Consider the following 7,424-nt stretch of genomic DNA (forward strand, 5'->3'; position numbering starts at 1 on the left):
CAGAGATAGTTTATGGGCCCGAGAGTGACATAGGCTACTTTTAATCCCGGAAAAATGTACAGTTCCCGAGGGAACAGCGCGCGATAACCGAATACCACGCGGGCGGAGCCGCGGGCAAAAGCTACCATCCCAGCTTATATACGTCCCACTGCTGGGCACAGGCCTCCTCTCAGAACAAGAGGGCTTGGGCCATAGTTCCCACGCGGGCCCAGTGCAGATTGGGAACTTCACACGCACCATTGAATTGCTTCGCAGGATAGTGCAGGTTTCCTCACGATGTTTTCCTTCACCGCAAAGCTCGTGGTAATTTCAAATGTAATTCCGCACATGAATTTCGAAAAACTCAGAGGTGCGAGCCGGGGTTTGAACCCACGACCCTTTGTTTGAGAGGCGATAGGTCAAACCACTAGGCCACCACGGCGGCGGGCAAAAGCTAGTACAGTATAAATAAATGTATATGTATCACGTTCTTAAAAAGAAAAATACCACAGCAATGAAGGCTTTATAAAATTTAAAATAAGGCGAAAAAAAAAAATGGCTGCTCAATGACGCGTGTTGCTCTGTGCATTTATGAATATTATTAAGCTTTTAAGTGTTAAAACGTAACAATTGTTTCAAAAACAAGTGCCTTTATTGTTTGTAAAACTTTCACAGTGTTCGTACAAATTCCTGTGGCTCATAGGTAAACTATTCGGAGATGACTCCAAAAAGTGCCTCGACTCTCACCTGTAATGGATGCTCACATACAATTGACAGCCGACGATTTCTCAAGTGTAGTCTATGCAATAATCACTTTGATCTCATTTGTGCAAATGTCAGCGAGAAACGTTTCTACAATATTATGAGCATCGAGCACAGGGAAAGCTGGAAGTGTAAAGTTTGTAGAGAAGTCGACAATACCAAATCGGTTACTACACAAGGAAGTGATATTGCTCACGATATAGGCACACGAAGCCGTTCCAAACTAAACACCCAGAGCGCGAGTTCTCCCAACTTGGCCCAAAATACATCTTCTGCTGCCCCAGCAATAGAACTTCTCTCCGAAATGCGTCTACTCCGCGAGGAAGTGAAGGCAGCCCGTGCGGACATGCTGGAGTTCAGGAGCACCATTTCGGGACTCTCGACGGCTGTGAACCTGTGCAATCAAAGGGTGGACGACCTCTCTGAACGCGTGGAGGCAATTGAACGTCAGCAACCTGCCAATGTGTTACCGGATGCCTCTATTTTCGAAGAGAAAATTGCAAGCTTGATGCAGGACATCAATGACCGTGACCAAGACCTGTTACAAAACGACGTAGAAGTGGCAGGTGTACCTGAGGGGAAGAATGAGAGTGCCATGCACCTTGCGCTCAGTATTTTTATCAAGCTAGGCGTGCAGTTGGAGGAACGTGACATAGTGAGCGCGGAGCGCGCAGGCCCATTGCGAGTGGCACGTGAGGGCGGCGGCGGCGCCCCGCGCCCTAGACCGCTCGTCGTGCGACTGGCTCGCCGCGCCGAGCGTGACCGCTTGCTGGCTGCTGCGAGAGTGCGCCGCGGCGCCACCACTGAGGGCATCACCTCGGCTGTGACTACATTTTACATCAACGAGCGGCTGACTAAAGCAAACAGGATACTCTTCTACAAAGCGCGTGTAGAGGCTTCTAGCAGGAACTGGAAATATGTCTGGACCCGGATGGAAACATCTACGTCCGCAAGGAGCATGGCTCACCCCGTCACCGCCTGCGTTCTGAAATTGACCTAACCAAACTTTTTGGTATGTGATCATGTTTGCTCTACTTGTGGTTAGAAATGAAACTGTAGCTCACAATATATGTTTGTTTGTTACTATATATTATCTACATTTGTGCATTTCTCAACACCATGGAATCTACTCTCTGGTCATAAGAGATATGTACAACTGTGTGAAGGAGTCTATATACTGTTTAAGCCTCAAATGTTTATATGTTTTTTACTGTAATAGTTTAAAAGGTTTCAAAGAATTATTTCCTTGTTATTTTTACTTGATTAAGTACACATCATTATTTTCTGACAAAAAATACTTTTATGTTCACATATGTTCTGCTTCTCTGTACTCCGGTAACTTGTGTAAACTACAACTCTCACTTACAATAATAGCTACTCAACTCAAAGTAAAATCAACTTTCTGCAGTAAGGATTGGACTATCTATTTGTCATGTTACTTATTTTATATATTTGTCTTCCAATGGTTGCCCTAAAATTTTTTAAAGTTGGATTATATAATGCCGGTTCTCTTGGAACTAATCATGACGAATTGATAGTTGCAGTGACTCAGCATTCAATTGATATTTTAGCTATAAATGAAACATGGTTACGACCCAATGAAGAAAACAAAGCTCCGTCCATACCAGGCTACACTATTCGTAGCTCACCACGACCAGTTACAGTGTGCGGTGGCCGTGGCGGTGGTTTAGCTTTTTATGTTAAAAAGGGCATATATGCCCGTGCCTGTGAACACCCTGTCTGCCCACAAGTGGAGCAAATGTGGCTGAAATTAAGCATAAATGGCATCAAAACTATTATTGGTACAGCATATAGGCCGCCCTGGCTGAATGTTGATATATTTTTAAATGCCCTATTGGACTCTGTAAATTCATTTTCTAGCTATGACAATGTTATATTGATGGGTGACTTCAACATTGACCTCCTTAACGATTCATTAAACTCAACTAAATTACTAAATTTCATTAATATTTTAAGTTTAGAACAAGTTGTTAATACTCCAACGCACTTTACTGAACTAACACAGAGTGAAACGCTCATAGATATAATTTGTACTGATGCCAAAGTTAGATGTGTAACTACTGAAATTATAGGCCAAAAATTATCTAATCATGCACTTGTTACTTGTACTCTCAATTTTAAAAAACTGAAAATTTTACCTCAGCATATTAAATTTAGACCATTAAAGGACATTGACCCTGAAATATTTAACAATGACTTGAAAGCTTTACCTTGGCATGATATTATAGCTCTTAATGATATTAACAATATGGTTTACTCTATAAACAACTGTATTATGTATATTTTTGACCTACATGCACCTGTCAAATCAATGTTAATTAAGTCTCGCTCTTACCCCTGGATAACTGATAACGTTAAACTCATGATAAGGTGTAGGAACGCGGCCCATACTAAGTATTGTAAAACCAAAAGTGATTCACACCGAGAGTATTATAAAGATTTTAAAAGACTTGTTAATTCGGCTATTCATAATGAAAAGAAAGCATACTTTAACTATCATATTAACGGACACATTAAAACTCCCGTCACGCTGTGGAAGAACCTTAAATTAAATGTCCTACCTCCAAAACAAAAAACTGAATTACCGCCTAAACTTTGTTCGCCTGAAGATATAAATAATCATTTTCTTAACATACCTAACTCTAAACACACTGACATTTCCTTATTAACTTATTATGAATACCATAGGTTTGGAACTTCAACTTTCAGTCTTAAAGAAGTGAGTCCTACTCTTATATCCAAAATAATTAGTGGTATTAAAACTAACTGTCAGGGGGTCGATATGATCTCTTTGGACATGATTATTTTAACACTGCCTCATACCATAGATATTTTTGTATCACTTGTAAATACTTCTATAGTTTCATCCACTTTTCCTGACCTCTGGAAGACTGCTGTTGTTCGTCCTTTACCGAAATGTTCCAATCCAACTTCCCTTAAGGATCTAAGACCTATCAGTGTCCTGCCTTGCCTGTCAAAAGTTCTAGAAAAAGCTGTTTGCTTGCAGCTCACTGATTATCTCGAATCCAACGGGCTTCTTCCACATGTCCAATCGGGTTTCAGGAGGAATCGCAGTACAGCCACGGCATTGCTCGATGTTGCAGGTAACATTTTGGAGGCTCAGGATAGTGGTATGGGCACTATACTCGTTTTACTCGATTTTTCCCGTGCGTTTGACACGATAAACTTACCGCTACTCTTATCCAAGCTAGCCTATTACGGTTTTGACGAAAAGACAGTAAAGTGGTTCGACAGCTATTTAAGTAACCGTGCCCAATTTGTCAAACTAATTAAGAGCGACGGTTCTGAGTCCTCCTCCTCTGTCAAACCGGTTTCAAATGGAGTTCCCCAGGGCTCTATACTGGGACCGTTATTGTTTATCTTATATATTTCAGATATTGTAAAATGTATCAAAAATTGTCGTTTTCATTTGTACGCTGATGACGTGCAACTGTACTTATCTTTCAAACCGAACGATGTAAAATCAGCTGTAGATCAAATAAATCAAGACCTGTCAAGAATAAGTGAATGGTCCGTGCGTAACTCACTTACGTTAAATCCTATCAAGTCAAAGTACATTGTCATGGGTTCAAAGCACCAAGTCAATAAAATCAACTCTAAAAATCCTCAAATCACCATTAATGGTGAGGTAATAGAAAAGACTGACCAAGTGCGCAATTTAGGTCTGAAAATGGATTCTGAAATGCGTTTCGAATCTCACATTATGGAGGTCACCCGAAATTGTTTCTATCGTTTGAAGGTGCTGTACAGAGTGCGGGACTATCTTACTACTGAATTGCGCATCAAATTAGTCGAATCTCTTATCTTGTCTAAATTTAATTATGCTGATACTGTTTATGGTCCACGTCTTCTTTCTAAAACTAAAGCTTTAATACAAAGAGTACAAAATGCATGTGCAAGGTTTTGTTTCAACATTCCTTCTAGAGCACATGTATCACCATATATAAATCGTGCTAAGATTTTAAATATGTCCTCACGACGTTATATTCATCTCAGTACTCTGCTTTTCGGTATTATTAAGCACCGCAAACCTCCCTACCTTTTAGAAAAAATCACCTGGTCTCCCTGTACTCGTTTATGTCGACTTTCCGTTCATACTCACCACACAAATGCATTCCGTGGAAGTTTTAAATACGTCGCATCCAAAATCTGGAACAATCTCCCGCCCCCACTGCGCTCTACTGCGCTCTCTTTTGCTAGTTTTAAGCTAAAATTAAAGGATCATATGCTAAAGCGTCAGTTAATTGGCGATATTGTAATTGTATAGTATCACCATGTATCATGTAAACATTTAGAAATAAGTGAAATACCTATATAAAGAAGTAGAAATAATTCCATTGTCAAATAATGAGATACATAACATGTCAAAGGCTAACTTATCCCTTTGCAGAATCTCCGTCAGACGGCCATAATGTACAACATATATGTATAACATATTTTAATTTTTTTTTTTTTCCCTATTTGGCTGCAGCTGAAAATCAGCGCTGTGGTTCCGTACCTCAGCATTGCTGAGCTGCCAGCCCTTTCGGCTAGCTTTAAGTAGACCTTAATTAAACATTAATTATAAGTACCTGATGTATGCTACCTACAAGTTTGTCGATTAAACTTTTTCTTTCTTTCTTTCTTTCTTTCTTATAAAACGAGGACTCTGCGCGTGGGCCGACATGTACCTGGCTGTTTTTTTGTATTGAAATGTTACACTATGCTCATTCTCTGAAACGAGATCAAAGTTTCCTGACATAATTTTCTTTTGTAAGTAGTAGAAGTAGTGTAAGTAATCAAGTTTCAAGACTTTTCTATTTATAAGAAACCACTGGAAATCAGCAGTTTACTGATAAAATTTACGCTGACGGCGAAGATCCTAAAGTAAAATGTACCTAATATTTGTTAAGATTGTTGGTTGGTTAGAGAGATCACTAATTATAGCGATATCCCGCCCATTGCTTGTCTTGTGATTTTTTCTCTTGTACTATTTTCTGCATTGCTTACTATGCGGTATTCAATAGAGTCCATAATTCTGGTTTTCTGTCATCCACACAACACACGGACGAATGTCATTTAAAACACGTTTTTTTTTTATGAGAGGGAAGCAAACGAACATGCGAGTCATCTGAAAGAAAATGATATGAAAAAAAGTAAAACCGACTACAAAAAAAATAAAAAATAACAAAAAATGGAACCGACTACAAAAACCTTAAAAATATTTTTCTAGGCACCTACTAGCTCGAAGTCGGTGCCTCAGCACAAGCCAGCAGGAGTGGAACAATAGTCGTCTAACTTACCTACATACTATGGGTTTTAATCCCTTCCGCTGGGTCGTGCAAGTCACCGACTTCGAGCTAGTAGGTGCCTAGAAAAATATGTTTTTGTAGTCGGTTCCATTTTTTGTTATTTTTTAATTTTTGTAGTCGGTTTTACTTAAAAAATCTTTATTTTTCACTTTTTAATGGTTTGTAGCCAAAGTACATCTCACAACGATTCCATAAAGCCCAAACATGGCTCAGTTACGTTGTTTTATAACAGAGTTCCGTTGCCTACCTTTCGGCTTCAGCTACAGATCAGTTCGAAAGAATCATTAACTTAAAGCTTCTTGTTAGTCGCTTATCTACCTATATTAATCATGATTATTTATAGACGTACGTAAGCTTTGACGAGTTCCATTCTTTTTCATCAGGTTCAGTTTACCAAATGATACTGATAATGCTTATCTTAATGCCAAAATCGCCATAGGTGTGCCTATACAATGTGAGGCTTGCCCTCGATTTCCCTAGGATTCCATCACCAGATCTTGACTTGGTGACAAAGGGACCACTTCAGAAAAGTACTCTTTCGAATAAAAAAAGAATTTTGAAGATTGGTCCACAACTGACTGAAAAATCGGGGAACTTACATAATAAAAAATACAAACATGGGAACGTAGAACCTCTTTTGAAAGTCGGTTAATGAATTTTCACCAGTCCGGACCCACAGTCTGTCCATAAAGGTTCCAGGATAATTCTTTCGTCATTATGACTAGAATTAACTTACCGTGTGTAACCGATCTCTAATACTTCTACGGATTTCTTTAAATTTCCCGCCCGGTGTTTACTCGGACATGTGTTTTCTCAACACGGGCCACCGTGACCCGTCACGGTAAACAGCGTGACACGCAAACAGCCGGTGCGGCGATCAATGCGCAATCACGTCGCTAATCACTCGCGACTGACACGACGCAAATGACGCGGGCTATCCAATCGCACTAATGAATTGGGATTGCCACCGAGCCAGGGTTACCATGTGTGCTGGGAAATGGGTTCCCTCTACAGCAGTGCTTGGTTTTTTTACCGGACTACCTGAAGGAGTTATGTTTTTTGAGCGTATGTATGTACATGTCTATTTCCCTGATCATCATTGCAGCCAAAACAGCTAGACGGATATTAACATGTGAAGTAGGTATAGATTTCTCATAACTGTGGGAGTAACATAGGGTCAGGGTTAGGGTAGGGAATTGTGTTTCTCTATTTCTTTACAATAAATATATGACTGTATACATATATACACAATGTATGTGGGTATGTGTATATACATATATTTTAATACGGAGTCCGTGAAAAAAAATATGGCGAGAGCATTAAAAAAACATAAATATGAAATATTATTAG

General features: G+C 39.6%; 1 pseudogene; it reads left to right on the forward strand.

Moving 5' to 3' along the window:
* Positions 1–546: 546 nt before the first annotated feature.
* Positions 547–5,403, forward strand: LOC141444381 (uncharacterized; annotated as a pseudogene).
* The last annotated feature ends 2,021 nt before the right edge of the window (positions 5,404–7,424 follow it).

Source organism: Choristoneura fumiferana, chromosome 2 (genome assembly GCF_025370935.1).
Source record: "Choristoneura fumiferana chromosome 2, NRCan_CFum_1, whole genome shotgun sequence".
NCBI classification, from domain to species: Eukaryota; Metazoa; Arthropoda; class Insecta; order Lepidoptera; family Tortricidae; genus Choristoneura; species Choristoneura fumiferana.